General features: G+C 40.4%; 1 long non-coding RNA gene across 1 annotated transcript; it reads right to left on the bottom strand.

Moving 5' to 3' along the window:
• Window positions 1–695: 695 nt before the first annotated feature.
• Window positions 696–16,332, bottom strand: LOC129170298 (uncharacterized). The gene is made up of 3 exons (XR_008566578.1): window positions 16,251–16,332; window positions 1,710–1,853; window positions 696–1,574 (listed from the first exon to the last, which is right to left on the bottom strand). It is a non-coding gene; the product is annotated as an uncharacterized LOC129170298 (long non-coding RNA).
• Window positions 16,333–21,086: the final 4,754 nt, after the last annotated feature.

Raw genomic sequence — 21,086 nt, 5'->3', positions numbered from 1 at the left:
CTACTTTCACACCAAACAGATAAGAATGCATGTACTGGGATGCAAGTATTCCACTTATAGAGCCTTCTGAAAAAACCTCCAAAAACTGCCAACGATGCTCCAGTCACATAATGTGACCTGCGTATCAACCAAGCTACAGCGCCATTGTTAATGTTATTGTTGTTAACATTGTTACGCAAAGAACTACTTTACTGGTGTAGTGACACCTTGCCACACCACACTGGCTAACTACTAGCCGGCTAGCGACTAGCTTCATCACTCACAGCAACGCCTCAGGTCACAACCAAAAGGTTACACTACATATTGGAGCGGCAGCCAATGCTGCTGTGCTGCTGTGAAAATCAATGAGCGCAGGAAGGAAGTTCCGGGAATGCTTAAAATGACCAAAGTACAGCAAAATACTGTAAGTTTGACGTGCTATCATAAATGCGCCAGTTACAGCATGTATATAAAACAATAAAACGTTGTAGGTTTTTTGGAGGTGTCTTTGTAGGCAGCATTGGCGTGTCCCATTGCGTGCATTAATGAGCTGCCTCTTTTTTTATCTGTTTTTATATCTTTAGAATGCACAGAAAAGGGAAAGACGTGTGTTTATGTCTCACATTAAGGTCAAAATTCCCCAAAGGTTCAGTTTTCCTTTGTTAAATTATATAAATATTTGATATATAAATCACACCTGACCTATGAGTCACAGGACCAGCCAAACCATGAAAAAAGTGCGGCATAAAGTCCGGAAAATACGTTAGGATTCGAGGTCAAAACTATAGCGGCACCGAGGTTTTTATAAAAGTTGTGGACACTTAGGTGGTAAATCGTTTTCCAACTAAGATCTGCTCAAACCATTTAGATTGACATGAGTGCAGAGCATGACCAGACAGACAAGTGACCTTACACATTAACTGTGTAGATTCAGCACCATGACCAGGCCCTAACCAATCAAAATGTTGGCTGAAGAGAAAACGCAGGAAGGCAGAAAGTCAAAAGAACACAAACTGAAAGCATGTCTATGAAATCGCATAATTGCACAGCGGGGGGATTTTAATCAATTAGAAGCGTGGAGTTCATTAATGCAGCATTGTGTTTGCTAACCGAGAGTGATGAGCTCACAGAGGACAAACACACAGTTCCAGGTGACTCAGATGTCCCAGTCACAATGAGGCACGTACTTATAGCCTATGTCATGGCTTCAGCTGTGACTCACATCATTTTTGTCACACATTTCAGTTTATCTGGCAGGGTTGAACTAAAAAAAACTGACCCCCCCCTGCTGAATGTCTAATAGTGTCTGACAGTGTCCAAATGGACTTCCATACAGTTCAGCGAAGGTCATTTCCATCATTTAGCGCTACTAATGAGATGAATAATGAATGAATTACCGCCCGGGTGGGAGCGGGCAAGACGTGTTGATTGAGACAGGACGTGCCGCCGTTGGTTGAGTATTAAGGCAATGCAAACAGGTGCGATGTTTACCACACATGCTCACGGAGGAGTCTATCTCCAGCTGGAACATTTTCCTGACATCCTCCAGAGTGAAGGTAATTTTATTACCCAGCATCCAAACTCGGCATGCTTGACTGGTGGAAGGGAGAAAAGAAATCAATAGGAGCCATTACCACGGTTCTGGCATGTGTGTGTGCGTGTGCGTTGGTGTGTGCGTGGTGTAAAACAAACCTCATTTACCGTTGACTAATGAAGATTTAAGAACCTACTGTTTGTCTTTTTTTCTGAGCAGCTGTCAGGGCTTCATTACGTCTTCTCATCTTGCAGGAGTCATCACGTAAGCGTAACGTTGGCGTCTTACGTTTCACCCCGGCGCCTGTTGAAAGGTGGGGCCCGAGTGCGACCCCGTGACCCTGCAGATTGACAGGGAAGGGGAGGAGGAGGTGTTGAAGAAGGAAGTGGAGGAGTCTGTCGAGTTGAGCGCATTACTTGGGCCATCTGCTGTACAAACCGGGCCTGTCGACTTGATAATTAAAATTAATTACCCCAAATTAACTGCAAGCCGTTTTGTACAATCAGTCTACACGCGAGGTAATGACACAAAATCGAATCACCACACATAAGATGTCCAACTGATTTCAACTGAAGACCACTGCGCTCCGTTATCCATATAGCTCATCATTTGAAGCACATGCCGTTGTTTTGTTTAACAGGCTTACAGGGCTCCCACTAAGCCACAGACAATTTGTCTTTTAAATCTGAGACAGCATCACTTTGCGTCTCTCATTTCAGACACAGTTGGAGGCTGCCTGTGCCTCTCTCTGGGCTAGAAGCCATCATCATTTCCGACTGTGATGTATGGATTTGCAAAAAGCCATTGTGACAGTCAGTGGCACATCTGAGACAGCAAACACATCCACTCAACAAAACACCACTTCAACTTTTTTGCAACCTTGGATGCGATTGCGATCACTACTTTCACTGTGGTATTGACTATCTAAATGCAGTAGAACCCTACGTTTTGATTCTTCTCCAATTTCGGATCAACATTTGCAATAGATCCCAACATGGATGCTCTGTGCAGGAAAGGGCATAGCTGTCTGCTGGCTCAAGAAGAAGGACGCCACACGCCTGGGCAAACTGGTGAGGAAGGCAGGGTCTGTCATTGGTACTGAGCTGGACAGCCTGACATGTGTGGCAGAGCAAAGGACACTGAGGAGGTTCTTTTCAATCATGGACAACCAGAAATATCCAATGCACAGCATCATCTCCCGACAGAAGAGCAGTTTCAGTGGCAGATTACTATCACCGTCCTGCTCCGCTGAATAACTGAGCAGATCAATCCCCCTCCCCAATGCAGCTTTTCAACACAACAGAGGGGGAGCGATAAAAAAACACAGACAGGACCGGACTTATTATCTTATTATGTATTATTTTGCACTTGAATTTGAAGTGATCTGTTCCGTATGTACTTATTTATTCTTACTCTATTTTCTTATCTCTCCTAACTTGCTTTGTTTGTTTAAGTTTAGTTTAAAGTGTTTAAGTTTACTATGCCATTTTATTATGGCATGTGAATTTCTCTTGGAGATGAATTAAGTATCTATCTTTCTTCTCTCTTCAGTTACCATTCTTCGCTCGCAACACAATCCAGGTTTAAGCCCTACATCTGCCTCACACATTTAAAGTATAAAATATATAGTTGATTTGAGGTACAAAAGTGCTTCCATAGCCCAACCAAACGTTTGCGTATCACAGCACACAACTATGGGGCGTTCAAAGACCACCAAACAAAGTGCAAAATCTCATCGCTTGATGAAAAAACAGTGTAGCATACAAACCTAAACATGTACATGTACGGTGTACATTTACCTGTATTAACACGTATTTATGAGTTATTAACACTTATGGTGAATGAGATGTGTTTTCTGCCCAAAAAAAACAGGCTTATTTTTGAAAAAAAAAGAAAATTAAAACCAAAAAGCTGCGAATTTGCGGGCCGTGAATAATGAATCACAAATGTGGGAACCCACTAAAGTGTGTGGGGGGGAGGGGGACTGTTATGCCATGGAAGGCATTTTGAAAATCTTCATCCTGGCCACAGTTTTCCAAAAGCTAAAAATCTGTTTGCAAAAATTTCAAATGTCTTTTTTATGTGGACGAAATCTTAAAGGCGCCCCAGCCTACACGTCCAGTATTTTCAGTCTGATGTAAATGTTTAAAATGTTGCAATCTCGCTCTACATAATGTGCAAGTGCCACAACATGAGGTTGGTGTGTTTTTAAGTTATCTTTATTGCTGGTTTCATTTTTTTTTATTTAATGAGATTTCCACAAGATCTTATACATTTCTCACATTACAACTTTTGGTCCATGTACGACAACTTGTCAGGTGTCTAGTGGTGATCGTCGACTGCTGTTCAGTACTTTTTTTTTTAAATGGCAGCCAGAATGGTTAATGAATGTAAGAATTGTGTATCTAAACCAGAGTAAGGCAGCAATCTGAGGATTTTTTTGTTTTCTGGGGAGCTAAAGACTTACGGTCACTGCTTCTCTGCGCTCGCCATTTCACAGACAGCACAGTTTGATGCCGGATTCTCCAATATTCATCCAATTATATCCAACATTACTTTTTCGTGTCTTTTTGCAGTTCTGTGAGGGTGAGGGTTTGAAGCCGACCCTCGACCCCAGACCAGCAGATGTGGGAGCAAGTCAGTGTTTTGCAAATCTCAAGTAAGTCTCAGGTCTATAATCTCAAGTCTTGAGTCAAGTCTCAAGTAAAGACGTACAAGTCCAAGTCACGTTTCAAGTCACGACAAGACAGGTCAGGTCAAGTCTGAAATCATAGGCTTAATATTTTCGAGTCCTTACAAGTCATAAGGACCGTTTAGTGTTTACCAAATAAAATGCCATTTAAACAATGGAACAATCTATTATATTTGACAAATACACTGAATGTATTTTCAATTGTTTTATTTTTAAAATACAATAAGACCGGTGTGACGAGACTCATTTACATTTGTTGTTTGTTCTTAAACCTGATTGGACATTAATGAATGCATTCAATGAGGCAAATGTGTTGTCTTGCTGGAAATTACATAATAACGATCATGCTAGTTGAACACACGGAACGGGACTCGTTTTATTCAACACATTCGCTGAAAATCTCAAGTAATTTCAAGTCATCCGACTAAGGTCCGAATCAAGTCCTGTGTCACTGATGTCAAAGTCCAAGTCGAGGTGCAAGTCTTTGATGATTTTGTCAAGTCGTGTCCAAAGTCATCAAAATTATGATCTTTTGGTCTGACTCGAGTCCAAGTCACATGACTCACGTCCATACCTCTGCTGACTAGTTGGCATGGTCAGGGAGGAGAGTGCGGAATCCGAGCGTGTCAGCCAAGGAGAGAAGAATGCAGATTTACCCTGAACACAGCTCGAGATTTATGGAGTATTTTAGTCAAATAAACGTATTACAGTGCCCCACTGTAATCCAATATTATTTTAAAAAAAAACCCTGAAATGACAGTGAAACTCCGAGGGTGGGGTGTCCAAACTCATTTTTCTTGGCCCTTGCAACGTTCTATAAATAAAATATAATCCTTATCAATGACGTACATTATCTTCCCACCCTGAAAGTTAACATAAATGCATCATTAATGCAGCATCTTGCTACAGGGCTTTCTCCGGTGAATCCTTTCAACGTACGACTTCATCTGATGTTTGCGAAGGGGTTTTGTGTTATCTGGTCTAATTATCATTAGACCAGATTAGATTAATATTCAGCTACAGAATCTTCTCTCGCTTCACTTAGCCCCTCCAACGGTACAAGTATCATTCATCTACCACTAAAACTCACTGAATAAGCAGCTTCATTTATTCATATCATAGCATAAATATGTGCATTTTTACATTTACAGTAACCATCAAATTGACATCCTCCATGTAGACCTTGGCGAAGCAGAGAAAAATGTCTTTTTTTGAAGCCCAGGGTTTAGCATAGAGACACTATGATTGATATCATTATTTATCTCAAGTGCATGTGATGTATCTGTCTCTCAGCAAGTCTCCCTGAGGAAGCCGGTGACTGTCCATGTGTATGACAGACCATATCCTGTCATTTCCACATGGTTAAAACTGTGTCCGGAACAATGAGATAAATTACCAAGGAGCGTGGTGAAAATGCCATCCTCCACCTCTGCGGTAATGTTAATCCTTTTTGAATTAGGCTTAAGAGAACAAATGAAATTGGATATATTCATGATAATGGAGTGCGCTCAAGCAAGTTTCAAGTGTCTGCAATTTAATTTTCATGCTGAATTAGATGGAAAAGGCTTTCTGGTATTTGCATCGCAATGTTGAAAAAAATATCTATGAAATGAGTGTGCTATAGTTTGCCCTCAAATGATTGCACAGTGGAACTTTGGTCCTTTCCAGAAGGTCCAATTCAAACATACTCTAACCGAATCAGTTTTCCCATAAGAAATAATGTAAATCCAACTGATCTGTACCAGAAAGCCGAAAATGTTAACACAAATTTTTTTTTATAGTTTTACAATTATAGTTTTACATGCAGAAAACTATTTGAAATACATAAAAATGATGAATGAAAGGCTTAAACGAACATTAAACGCTCCTTTTACCTTCACTGAAGACGTGATTGTTGACAAAGTTGCCGATGTGGCAACAAAATCAACACGGAAACCACCTTCATGTTTTCTATTTTTGAATTCAGTAGTGTTTCTCACCTCAGGTCTCTGTTTTTCTTACTGATCATGGCTGGAAAACAAACCACAATGGAGCCAAAGAAAGTTGCAACGAATACAAAGGTGGTGTCCGTGTTGATTTTGCTGCCACATCGCCATCTTTGTCAACAAGCATAGTGTAGTGTAATACTACTGCAATGGTGCAGTGAACATTCACACAGGAGCTGCTGTCAGCCACAGCTCACGCCAGTCACTCTCGCTCTCCACACTGCTAACCATGCTAACACTCAGCAACTCTACAGTAGCTCGCTGACGTCAAACACGCCATTTCTCAGGCCGCGCCTCCTAAAGGCACACAGAACATCACAGATATTACACTACGTATTGCTAGGTTTCAACCACCTGACTGGGAGGCAGTTTGCCTCACTTTGCTGAGCAGACGGGGGCAAGCATAAGATACGGCCACATCCACATTCAGTATGTTTGTGCAGTATTTTGGAGATTAAAGCGAATAACGGTGCATGTCATTGAAATTATTTGCTCCAGCTGTGTGAGTGTACATGGTGTGATGGATGAAGACACATAAAACAGACGATCAAAAAGCAGTAAAAGCTTTTCTCACTGTCTGACATAATGAAAATAATCCTTCGAACATGTCTACTTGCCTTCTTACACGAAATCAGTCTGCATGAATACATTCTTGTATCTGCCCTTCATCGTTACGCTGCACTGTGTAGAATACTACATATCATCACAATGTCTTTGAATGCATCTACTGAATGCCTTATTTGTATTTTAGTTCATTTAGCCATTTTTATGTTTAAAAATGCTTAATATAGGGCGTTTTGTGGTTAAAAATAAATAAATAAATAATAATAATAATACATTAAGAACACGCAGTGTAAGACGGAACATAACCGCAAAATGTATGTAAACCAAGGCAAAATTGTGTCATACATTTTCGACATTAACCATAAAACAGGCTAACCGGGCCGTATGCTTCCACTGTACTGAACAATAAAAACTCACATTGAGTTTTTTTTTTTATTGTGCTGTGCAAAGTGTGATTTCAATTGTCAACCAGGAAGCTGTTCATTTATGGTTTAGCGTCAGCGATCATTTTCTGCAGCCTGCAAGCAAAAGTGTGACACTTGTCCATGAAGAGGCAATCTTAATTGTTTCCTTGGAGACAGCCAGTAGCTGCCCATGCATTCACAGCATGACATCCATGCTTTCTTCATTAACAGAGAGCATGAAATGTCCAGCAGCAAGAAGAGAACACAAAACTCTCTAGCTGCAGAAAATATTTGTATTAATAAAAAAATACATATATTAGTGAATAAATCATGTTGTTTCATGGTTGTGTACGTGCTATTATTAGTGAAAAATATACATATTTAAGCAGATCTTACATATTTCTTTGCCTAAATTAAGCATATTCAAGCTTTAAAATTGACTAATTAACGAGGCCGTAACCCACGCCAAGCTACAACTCAACCCTGAACCCCCGGCGTCACTTCCTGTCGACCCCCCACTCAACTTCCCTGCATTTACAGCAACACACACAAGCATGAGTATTATTTTTGTCTTAGATAGCTTATTTTCCCTTATTATGTCTACTCTATTGGGTAATATGAGCGTAAAGGTGACTATAGGGGTGTTATTTAATGTCTATAGGGCTCTAATAATGTTAAAAAAAAAGTTAAAAGGTGGTAAACTGTTGTTTTATGCTCTAACTCTGAAAATATTTGATGTATGATATGTAAACATCACGGCCGGGTCTGGAACCGATAAACTGTAACTAATAAATTCACCAATATAGAAAAAAAATTCACCGCATTGTCATAATTATCACAGCAAAAACAGCAGCAATAAGGACGCAGAAACACAAATGCAAGATATTAGAGTACTTTAAGTGGATACATTCTGCATACACTGCACACAATTCGAGCAGAAATTGATACAGATAATTGATACAAAATTGCGGCAATGTTAGGCTACCATTACAACGGTATTTGCTAGTTAATCCAACATGCTGTGTTAAGTGTTATGTATTATTAATTGAACAAAATGAGGTCACTTGCATGACATTACTTGCACAATATGACCTTTAAGCACTTGCTGCAGGTGGCTGAGTCTGCATCTGTTAAGGTGTAAGCTTTTAAGTACAACCAAAGTTTTGAGCGTTTCAATCTGAGCATTTGAGCTCGATACTCACCGTCGTCTGTACAGGTTTTCTGTGGTGAGATATTCCTTTATTCTCCAACAATTCTGTTTTGTTCAGTCTTTCATATTTTTACAAGGCTCTCCACAAGATCAGCCACACATGCTCACTCTCCTCGGCTGGCTTTCACGTGTCTATGTATTGATTTTGCCATTAGAACACTTTGCAGATCTTGTTATGCCTTATTACGGCCAGAGTGAAATGTCCTTTTGCCGCCGGTGGACTGTGCTTTCAGCTCACATCCTCGCCGGCTCCATTAATGGCAGGGCTCAGCATTTTGAGGGCCAAATGAGGCACTGTAATTGTGTTGTTAGAGCAGATGGATTAGTCATGCAGGCACATGAAACTGAACTTACATGTTGAGATTGCTGCCGTAGTAGGAAATGTTCACATTGGTGAGGTCTCTCGTGCTTCACCTTTTTTGACGTAGCTATGATTTGTAATGCCTCACTGCTGTTTAATATACTGTATATTTCCTTCATGCAGATGTCATCATGGCAATAACAGTAGCTCAACAAAGAAAGAACAATTTATGAGCCGCTTCTGCCTATTTTGTCAATATTTTGTTAAACATTTGCACATGTTGACGGGAGAAATGTTTTTATTACTGATATTACAACTTGATTGTATAGTAGATCCACGCTTTGGCGAGTAATTGAGACACGAAATGTCAATTTTGACACTTTGATTCTCAACCTGTGTCGCAGGTCTTTGCCTGGACAAAAAACAAAACAACTAATGACCTGATGTCCATGAATGCACCTCACGCTCTTGCCTGTGCTATTCGCTTGCAACACCGCCACAAGGGGAGTGTCATGTTTATGGGTGAGATTGTCAAGCTTGAGCGAGATGCTACCAGTCTGGCACACAGCTACAGATATCTGCTGGAGAAGAGCGCACCATAAGGAGAGAGACGGTGTCTCACCACTGCAGGTTCACGCTGCGTTGCGTGGGGGAATTCCACCCACAATGAAGACTCTGAAAGTTAGTGCCCTCCAGGCAGCCGCGCCAGTCTCATTTGCAAAGTTTGAGTTAAAAAGTTTGGATCGTGGCTTGTCATTAAGGGGTGATAGTGGGTCCTACAGCCAAACCAGCCGAGAACCACTGCTCTAAGACACGTGGAACATACAATGTAACCGCTCCACACAGACACACGATCTCTTGCTCCTGTGGAATCATTACTACACTGATGTGCACTGCCCTTGCCTTGGTGGACCAAACAACAATGTCAGAGCGGAGAGATGTGGTGGTGATCCCTGTGGGAAACCGAAGTTGCCTGTCGAGGTCAACCTTCATGTCCCACTCCTGGTTAGGGGAAAATAGTCTTGGTCTGGTGTATCTTCGTTCCCAACCTTCGGTGACAAAGTTGTTGTGGTTCTCTGCTGGTGGTGACTTTTTTTGTCCTGTCGACACCTCTCCAGCACCTCGGCTAGCTTTCTCAGGACCTGGTCGAGAGAGAGCGGTTTTACAGCCTGACAGGACGTGCTGGAAGCTTGCGTTGTGGGCCTTGCGGAGGTAACAGCATTCCTTTTTCCAGAACCACTGGTGGAGGTTACGAGGATAGGGAAGTGTGTCGTAGGTGGCCCAGATGAGAAAGCTATGTCTTGCCTGTGGAACCTTCCATTTTCTGACCAACTGCTAACTCCCTCTGAAGTTGTCCAGCTCACCTGTTGACCCTGCAACACAGCCTTCCTCCATCCTCATCACCTCCGCCACCACTATCTCCTTCCTCTCCTTGCGGTTGGCTTTGGACCAGAAGTGAGGCGCCTCTCCCCATCCTAGTCCTGCTTGTCCTGCCTGAACTCAACAATCTCCTGATGCTGCAACCTACGGACAGCTTGTTTGAGTGTTCCCCAGTTGACACTGGCGTTTGCATTCCTTACTGACTGAACAGTAAGGAATGCATGTAGCCCTGCCTGAGGGACTGCAGTGGAAGCTGCAATATTTTCTTCCCAAAGAGGCTTGTTTGGTAGACACACTGTGGCAGACACGAACCACTTTCAGATGAATGAACTAGCTTTTCTATCCGTCTTACTTGCGGTGGCTGAGGAGATATCACTCATTTTCCGTGGCCACATCACTGTGAATGAACTGGTAGCACCAGGCCTTGTACTTCCCCAGGAGTTGGCTGTAGCAGATCCTTTCCAAGTTGTCCATAAATAATACACATGCAAAACAATACTATTTTATTCTCATTTATAACCCGCAGGGTATGCTGGGTGACTTCCTGTTGGGGAACTCTGCAACTGGGCTTACCAGCATGGCTTGCGGGTTATAAATGAATAGAAAGTAGTATTGTTTTGCATGTACCGTATATTAGTGTGCAAGCGTCGACACCCACATAGTGTTGCAAAGTTCCTTCTTGTGATGTTTCTGGTTGCACTGTGAGTGATTTAGGCATTTGGGTTGTTCAGGTCCTGTTGGTTTGCGATGTGTGAGTAAGGGCGTACGTATCAAGCTGATTCACTGCATATAAAGAACACTGCCTTAAGCTCAAGTTCAAGTTCAATTTACTGTGCAAATTCAATGGGCTTTCTACCAATGAATAGCCTAATTATGAAGATTAGAAGTGCAAAATGACAAATAGTAAATAGTGTTGTCATCAAAAATCTACGAATTTGGGGAGTTGCAAATTTTGAATCACAAATATATGCCCCACTCCTTTCTCTAGATTCTAATGTAACTGATTGGGCTAATACTGAATGACAGTTGGAATGCCATCCTTCAAATATCTTTGATTCTCATCCCTGACACAATCCCTCCATTCTTTCCATCCCTGTAGATCTGCATGCCCACTGGCTCCATGTAAAACTTGTGTTTTGATTTCTGCCCATGACATATTCCTTAATTTGCAAGAACCCCGGGGTAGAATACCAGCTATGACCTTTTGCTGTCAAGAAAATTAATCTCCCCCTTTCATCTGAGGCTCGCTGTTTATGAAGCGGCTCGTTAAGCAAAATCTTTTTGCAAACTGTCGTCGTTTAAATATTACATTGCATGATTGTATTTTTTCAATTTTCAGCAGTAATACATGATTTAAATGGTGCTGGTACCAGTACCAGTACCAGTGGTAAAACTTTTACAATGCAGAAAAATATATATTTTTTACATTTAACACGAAGACGCAATTTTAAAAGTTCTTGGCTGGCAGGGTGAGATGATAGTAACATTTTATTTTACGTTGCCATATTCATTTAATGTGCCCACTGCAGCACCTTGCATCCTAGTCTGCCTGCAGTCAGGCACAGTAAATATGCTACCAAATAAAACGTGAAAAAGGAGGTGCTAAGGAACATCTGTGTGCCAGTGCTCCAGAATGCAAATACCATTTTGACTATAAAGCAATAAAATGCTGTATGCATGGTAGCACTAAAACAATTCACAGTGGCTTCATCCCTCAAGCGCTTACTGTGAAACACTTCCACCACAAAGGCATGCTTCAGTTAGTAGCCCTTTCTATGTACTTCTATTAACTAGAGATTATAACGGTGGTGTCCAAAGTGCGGCTCAGGGGCCATTTGAGGACTGCGGCTGTTATTAAAGCAAAATTTATAAGCAACTGGAACCAATTAACCGCACTAAACGAGGGACGACTGTAACGTCATAATATTATGAGGAAGGATAGTAGGATAAAGGATAGTAGGATAAAGTTGTAATTATTAACAAAAGACTTTTTATTTAAGTTGTAATATTACGGAAAACAAACAAAATAACGAATAAAGTTGTAATTTTTGGAAAATTTGTTTGCGGAAAAAGTTATAACGGTATGAGAGTGAAGTCAAAATGTGTAAATGAAGTCGTAATTCCGAGAAGAAAATGTACAAGAAGAAAGTTGAAATAGTTGGAAAATGATAACAACAAACAGCAGAAATGAAAAAACAGCTGTCGTTTTACGAGAATAAAGTCAAAATATTAGGAGGGAAAAAAACATTCTAACGAGAAAAAAGGTCACAATTTTACATAGATTAAAAGAAAAGAACAAAAAAAGAGCAAAGTCCGAAGTTCATACTAATAGTACGCTTTTACATCTACTGTATATCACAAAGCTGTGATGCAGTTTTGGTCTTTAAATACAGTATATAAAACTTCTTAGCATATCTACGTGTGTTGCTTTGCAAAATATCAAAGTGGCCCCCTTGCATCCTTTCATTTTTCAATATGTGGCCCTCGGTGGAAAAAGTTTGAACACCCCTGGATTAAGTACTATGAAGAATGTTCTTTCTTTTGGCTTTTCTCGATATATACAGGAGTACAATGTTCCTGTGAGAAACCAGGAATGACAATAAAAGTCCAATGTACAGAGTGATATTCAATCGATGTGGGCACTAATGTTGAAGAATGACACAGCGACACCACAGTTTAATATGAACAATTTTGCAAGGCAGCCAGTATTGTGTATGCCACCTCTCAACTATGCCCAGGTAGAAAGGGTTCCAGCTCACTTGTGACCCTGAACAGGAAGTGCAGTTCAAAATAAGCATTCTGTATCATCTATTTCCATTGGGAATTCTGTAGAAGGGTCACTTTCATTGTGCCAATTTGCTGCCGTGTTGTGGAGCTTGCGTTTGTGTATGTTTGTGTATTGTGCAGGCGTGGCTTTTTTATTTGTGCTGTATTGTGCTTTTGCATTGGCCACTGTAGAAAACCCCCTGTATGTTCCTTGAGAAGGCACTGGAAAAGCCTCTGCTCACTGTAGTTACGCCACACGCCCACAAGATGGAGGTAAAGACCAGATCAGATCGTAGCGAAAGGTGCAGTTTTTTTGTGCTTCTCGGCACCTGAGTATCTCATCTCACACGTGCAGCAGATCGTCAAAACGCCTTTGAGGCATGTCCCACCTGACGTGGGATACAGTCCTTCAGTGCTCTCTTCCACCTAATTTTTAATTATTATTATATTTATTATATTTTTCCCACAGTTTCTCCACTTTTACTGTCAGTCATCACTCGGTCACTCTGGGGCCTGGCGTAGCTGCGCATGTGCCATGCGCGTGAGTGTGTTTGAGGGCGCGACAAGTCAACCAGAAAATAGGGACGTGAAGAGGACAGACTACTTACCACACTTGGTACACATCTGTTACACTTGGTACACATTTTGCTTTATTGTGGCGGATCATGAGCTCACACAGGCAGAGAAGCAAGTCCAAATAAACAACTACACGTACATAAACAAGCCCAAAAAAACCCACAACTGGCGGTTTCCACAAAAAGAAGTCCAAAGCCCCTTATAATTTGCGGACCTGGCAACACAGCTGGAGAGCTAGGCTCAAAAATTCCAAAACTAATACACAAAAACCATAACTTCTAGCATCAGTAACACAAACAAACCCCATTGGATGTAAACCAGGCACAGTGAAAACAACAACTAAATACACATACAGTAGATACAAGTGGACAGGACAGCGAGATGGCACAGGCAAAACTAATAACGACACAGGGTGTGACAGCTAAGGCAGGGATGTCCAAGATGAGGCCCAAAAATAAAAGTACAACAATCCCAATCCCATCCCTCATTTATCGCGGTTAATTTGTTCCAGACCCGACCGTGATAAAGTAGGGTTCCCTATTCATAAATGGAATATTTTTGTGGTTAGAGCATAGAAAACAAGTTTATGCCCTTCTTTATACGTTTTTTTTTAACATTATTAGAGCCCTCTAGACTTGAAATAACACCCCTACAGTCACCTTTAAACTCATATTGCTCAATATAGTAGACTTAATAAGAGTAAATAAGCCATTTAAGATGTAAATAGGACTCATGTGTTGCTGTGTGTTGCTACAAATGTGTTCCCTGGGGATTTGAGTGAGGGGCAGACAGAAAGTGATTTTAGGGGTTCAGAGTTGAGTTTCAGGTTGCCATGGGTTACGGCCGCAACAGTAGCCGGGTATTTTTATTTGGGATCATTTTGCCTGGTGTGAGATAATTAAAAACTGTCATAAAAGCCTTTTGTTTTGGTGATCAAGACTGGTGCTTGTGTGTCTCACTGAACATTACAGTAACATTACTGACGCCTAGTGACCAGTGTAGAATACTACATCAGTGCCTTTGAATACATGTTTTGAATGGTTAATATTTGTATTTTAGTCCATTTAGCCATTTTTATGCTTGAAAATTCAAAGTTTAGGCAAAAAACATTTGCTTAAAAATGCATATGTTCTGACTAATAATAGGCCATATTCAACCATGAAACCCCACAATTTATGAATTAATATCTTGTTGAAAATCTGTGATAGAGTGAACCACTATGTCGCGAGGGACGACTATAATACTAATAACAATTTGCTTTGTCAACACAAAGCTGAAATCAATGTTGGTTTTTTTCTTTAAATATATTTTGCTGCTTTACATAAAGTCACCAACATTGTATTTGTTTTGTGTGCAAAAAACAAAGCCAAAGAATATCAAAACTTATCCTACCACTCCATTTTTCTGTATTGGACACAGAAAATGTGGACACCTGTGCACTAAGGGGTGGCAAACATGAACAGAGAATCTTTTAGACCAAGGGTTCCCACTTATTACCCCTAGCCACGAGACTAGACTCAGCTCTGTAGACACACATGATGTCATGAAATGTTCCTCCACAATACAAAATGCAGTGATTCCCAACCACTGTGCTGCGGCAGATTTGCGTGCCGTGAGAGACCACGAGGTCTACAGGGGGAAATTATCCAATTTCACTTAATTGCTCTGAAAGCAATAATTTATTTATTACACTGAATGTATATTTTTGATCTATCTATGTTAGCGACGCCTAGTGACTCACAGGCAGAATAATTAAATTCAACTAGATGGCAGGAGGGACATTAATAACCTCTGTATGCGCCTGTTGCCATTCATACATTTTGTTTAGTGGTGTGCAGTGAGATTTTGTTCATAATATGCAGTATATGTCTTGGCTCAATAAAAGTTGGGACACACCGTCGACATAAATTTGCATCTACCACCATCTAGTGGCCACTAACTGGAGTGCAGCCTATACATACCCGTAATTAACCTCGTGTAAAAAAGGCACCTACTCACATGTATTCTGAATTAAGTTTGGCACAATTTCCCTTCACCACGAGACCATCACCCCACGTCACACAGGGCGGCTGAGTTCCTTCTACAGATGCGCTCACTGGGACGGGTGCACCTGCTGTGCGGGTGGTTGGAGGTGGGCCACCAAAACAAACTTGACAGGCAGAAAGGACCCGCATTGAGGTGAGAAAAATGATGTTTTACACACATTGCAAACGCAACAAAACTTTTGCTCTGCTTGAACTTGAGCATCAAAATCCACTATCCACCTCCATGCTACGTACTGGTACTGAGCATGTCTCTGTTAATTCTTTTTATTAATTCTCTATACTGTACTCTTCTCACTTGTTTCACAACGTTTAATTGGTAACTTAAACCCTTCCAGTGAGAGATGTTTTTGCGTAACCACACTGTATAATCCTATTTAGTTGTATTTCTATATTGTTAGGTAAACTGTCTGTGTTGCTAAAGTATTTGTGCCATGGAGGTGCCTCATTTGTACATCACACAATCATAAAGACAATGCCAACCAGCTCACGCTCACACATTTGTCGGTCAACGTGCTAGCAGCATGTTATAATGTATAAACACTCCTGATCAAAATTTAAGACCAACTGAAAAGCTGCAAGAATTTACATTTTGCACTGTTGGATCTTAAGGAGGTTCTAAGTATATCTTCAAAATGCAAAATGAAAAAAATATTTTTCAGTAAGGGATTTAATGCAAACAACCATTAAACTGAAATACGCTGTTCCTCAGCTGATCAAAATTTTAAGACCATAACTCAAAAAATCCCAAAACCTTCCTAAAACAGAAATACTCGGTAATTCTTATTAATCACCTCAAAAATTGGTTTGGGCTTACTTGATGCCAGTGTTTCGGGAGTCAACCACTGTCTGGAACTGATGTCCAGTTTTGTAAATTTCCCTTGCCATCCATCCCCAAATGTTGTCTGTCGGATTCAAATGAGGGCAACACGCAGGATGGTCCAAAAGAGTGAGGTTATTCCTCTGGAAGAAGTCCTTTGTCAGGCAAGCATTGTTAACTGCAGCTTTGTCCTGTTGAAAAAGCCAGTTATTACCACACAGATGAGGGCCTTCAGTCATGAGGATGCCCCCAGCAACATCTCCACATAGCCACCGCCGTTTGACGCCCCTGCACAAACTGAAGCTTGATTGTTCCATTGAAGGAAAAAGTACCCCAGATCATGATGGCGCCGCCTCCACTGTGCCGTGTGGAAAACATCTCAGGTGGGATCTTCTTGTCATGCCAGTAATGTTGGAAGCCATCAGGACAGTCAAGGTTACATTTTTTCTCATCAGAGAATAAAACTTTCTTCCACCTTTCAATGTCCCATGCTCTCGTGCAAATTCCACACAGGCAATTTTGTGGTGTTGAAGGAGAAGAGGCCTTTTTTGGTTTTAACATTTTTTCTCTGCAGATGCCACACTGCATGAAAAGAGGCACATGCGGGAGTATGTCGAAAGAGCATACAGCCGGCAAATCTACCCTGTACCGGCAAGATGCCGCAGGACACACAAAAATACCGCATACAGCCGTTTTCCGGAGTCAGCCTTACTTGGTGTGACTTAGTCTTTCGTATGATGGTTGTTGGACAACCCTCATTTGGGCCGAGGATTGTCCTGTGTCTTGACAGACAGTCAATCGGATCCTCCAGCTCTGGGACCATGACATTTTTTGACTTTTTAGACTACTTGACTTCGTTTGAAGGGTTATGACTGTCTTACTGCGTCCAACCTCAGCGATGGTGATGGAAATTTTGGCTCTTTTTAGAGAGCCAGTTCTTTTGGCTCGGATCACCAAAAAGAGTCGTCTCTTTCGGCTACGAAGTGGCTCCTCCATTTTTTTTTGTTCTTAAATTAATTTATTACCAAATTATGTGTATTGTGTAAAATGAATTACGAATGTCAAAAAATACATTAAATCAAATGTTTATTATTTAATTTGATTTATTTAAACCTCAGTGAACAGCTACAAAATTATATTATATTATATTATATTATAAAATGCAAAAACAAAGACTCATCTCAATAGACAAATTAGGTCAAAATAGGTCAGATCTCTTCATGCAAATTTCTCACAAACGAATCGGTTCCAAGAGCACCACAGCGTGTTTAACCCCGCCCCTCCCCCTGCTCAGTGTGGACACAGAGACGCCGCCACACATCTTGACCGATGACAGTCGCCTTTAACAGAAAAAAATACGAGGAAAAAAATAATCGTCTCCCAGTCTGCTCCCAACAACGCGAACCACCTCCTGTCGTTCAAAGAGTCGGCTCTTCGAGCCGATTCACTCACGACCGACACATCACTACTCAGCAGAAATGACGTGATGCGAGAAGCCTTGCCGGTGCTTTTTCCTTTTCTCTCCTATCACGGTCCATGCACCTTATGTACCAAAATGAAAACTGTTATGAAAATGAGTTAAAAACTAAACTGTAGTAAACCAAGTAGAAACACATGTATTAAAAAAAAAATGCCACAATAATGTATTCACTCACACCAGGTGCATCTAAAAATAAATTTATATATTTAATAATATAAATTAATATATAAATATAAATTAATTTATAATTTATAATTTATAATTAATTTATAATAATAAAAAATGAAATAAATTATTTTATTTTTTATTATTATAAAATAGTTTATTTGGAAAATGCAAATTGTAGTTTGAAATATTTGTTGTGTTGAGCTATTCAGTTGCTTTTAGTTTGATGGTTTATTGCAAACTACTTCAAGTTTATGAGTTAGAACCTTGTTAATATTGCAGCTTGAACTTAATTGCACTTTGTTATAAAGGACTAATATGTATGACCTAGCCCAATGGAAGACAAAAACATTTTTCACTGAATTTTGCTGTTTAAGTTCAGGCTGCATGGTGGACTAATGGTTAGCATGTCGGCCTTGAAATATTGCTACAGTCCTTGATGAAAATGTGATTAATTTAGATTCATTAATTACATGAACTTGATGTGATAATTGCTTAAAACTTGCATGCCGTTATGCTGTTTTACTTGTTTCACATGTTTTAGCAAGTCAAATGTTCTTGGTGTGTTGGCAGCATATATCCTGCAGCTGAGCACAAATTACTGAAGTTGAGCAAATTGGTCTAACATAGAAAGAATAAAATCCAAGACCTTTGCCAAGCACTAGATGCACAATTTAAGCCTATTATAATAATTAATGAGACAATTTAAAAAAAAAACAGTGTTGCTTAATAATGGAAATGCACTACTTTCAATGTCTTCATGTCTTCTTTGAGGTGAGATATTTTTAAAAGCAACCAAATGTTCTTGTTTTGGCAGATTTTTGTGCGTATTTTAAGTCGATTGCAAGCCCCTTTTTCTTGATTTTTTTAGTTGAGCTGACTTTGTGGTGTGTAGGTTGCCATGCAATAGAGCAGTTATGAATGGGCCTCTGTGAGTTCTGCCCAGTAGTGGTGGGCAGTACTGCAATTGTTGGTATTGATCCAATACCAAGAACCGCCAACCGGTTTCTGGACGAGCTTGCTCTACAAAATCATCACACTAGTACCAAACCAACACTGATATAACTGCCCCGCAAAAGGTGTCCACACAAACGTCGCATGACAAATTCTGTTGATCCACTTTGGTGTGTCTTCTAGATGGAAAAGATTAGATTTGATAAGATTATTTATTGTTTTCTGTACTATTTATAACATTACTGTTTAACTTGACTCCACAACAAAAGTGGAAATCCAAGAAAATTAAACACCTGAAATCAAAATTATGTCCTATATTTTACTAAAAAAAACACCTGTTTTGTTGCTGAACACCTAAAAAAAAAGTATGTTCAGCTTTTCTGGTTTCTACACTTTGTCCTGCAATTTATAAATAAGGTAATCTGTGGGGTTAATCTCTGGATTTACTTGTTTTTCTTCCACGTCACATTCCATCCACTGCAAGCTGCTTTCTTCAGTTTCAGCTGTTTAATAACTACTGTATGTTTAGTGGCAACCACCCCTCTTTCCCACATTTAATATGCAGGTCACAATGACCGCATATAAGTACAGTAGATCTCAGTATTGTGGATATTTAGTATGCAGTAAACATGAGTAATTGAGACACTTAAATATGTTTATTTTACTGCTTCATAGCCACCGTACGCTACACCAGCTCGCTGCTGCCCCTCCAAACCCTCTCGCAAGCTTGCCCGTTGTGGCCCTATTTCATCCTGAAAATGTACTTGAAAGTGATGCCATGTTTGTTGTATATGTTTACTTTTGTCTATATTAAAATAAAATAAAAATAAAGTCACAACCGACCTTTCGGTCCCTTCAGCAACACAAACTCGGCGTAACACTTCCTGTATGCGGTACTGTACGTCCGGCCATCCAAATAAAAGCACGGCAGTAAAACATGCACGGTTACGCCACACATTCAGTCCACACTTTTCACTCAGAAAACTGGTTTGCTACTTCGGCTTTGCCGCATGTTTTATAAAGTAGCGCTTTTGCAGACTCTGTTGCTATGGTCGTTTGTTTCGCCATAATACAGAGTTAGCAAGCAGCATTAGCTATATGCTAACCTGCCATAAACAGCGGCATGTACCATGTACGCGCTGTTAATAAACTGATGGGCTGCGGTAGTACATACGTGCAAACAGGACCTTATCATTGGCTGGACAGTGCTCATCACTGTGTTATATGTTCCGCTTGTTGTTGTTTGCTGGCACTCACTCCGCGGCATTGCAAAATGGTACAGAATAAATTGTTATGTGTTTGTTTCATCTGCAGTTCAGGTTGGAAGATATTTTGTGAGCAGAATGGTTTTGCGGTGCGCAGAGAGCTGGAGAGCAGTGCGCGATTGCGCACGCGCGCAGCTTAGAGGGAACATTGCTCACAACTAATGAATGATGTCCGGTCGGGTTAGTGTGTTTAATGGTTAATGTAAAAAATTTAGGCCACAATTTTGTCTCGGTTTGCATGCATTCTCCAGTTAGCGTACAAATAAACATGTATAAAGGCTGGGCTGCTAACACGTCAAGCCAGTGGATCGGATGGAACATGAACTGAACATGACCACATACACTCTCAGTATCTTTGTACAATATTCGGCAAATTAAAGCGAATAACAGTGCATGCTGTTGAAATGATTTGCTCCAATTGTGTGAGTGTGTATGGTGTATTGCATAAAAACATGAAATAGTTGAAAACAATGAAACAGCAATGAAAGCTTATCTTCCATGTCATACATAACTAATGTAGCAGATGAAAATAGAGCTAGAGCTAGATTGTATCGCTCTGCCAGAACACAGAATACAGGTGAAGGTGTGTGTTGTCGTAGTCTAGTGTTAATGGTGAGTGCAGACTTCAACTCCAATTGCATGTTACTTTTCCATCTTATTTCCGTGCAACAGATCAAGCTTTGTAATCTATATTAATGGTGTTGCATTTCCCATTTTCATGACCATTTTTGAGTTCCAACAATATTTTTTACTACACTGATTTTACATGACATCCAGCTATGAATACACTTACACTTGCCTCCCATCTGCTTGAGCCGGTGACGACTGCAATTGGGTGTGAAGTCACGTGCAGCCTAGAAATAGCTTCCTTAAAAATGAAACTAAAAAAATACACTCGCCTATTTTTTTGTTTTTTATTTTGTGTCGTTGCCTGCCAGTGATTACAAGAACAAGCGTGGAAAGCTGTTA

This window comes from Dunckerocampus dactyliophorus, chromosome 17 (genome assembly GCF_027744805.1).
Source record: "Dunckerocampus dactyliophorus isolate RoL2022-P2 chromosome 17, RoL_Ddac_1.1, whole genome shotgun sequence".
In the NCBI taxonomy this organism is placed as follows: Eukaryota; Metazoa; Chordata; class Actinopteri; order Syngnathiformes; family Syngnathidae; genus Dunckerocampus; species Dunckerocampus dactyliophorus.
Note: the sequence above shows the minus strand (reverse complement) of the source record. Positions and strands in the feature narration are given on the sequence as shown.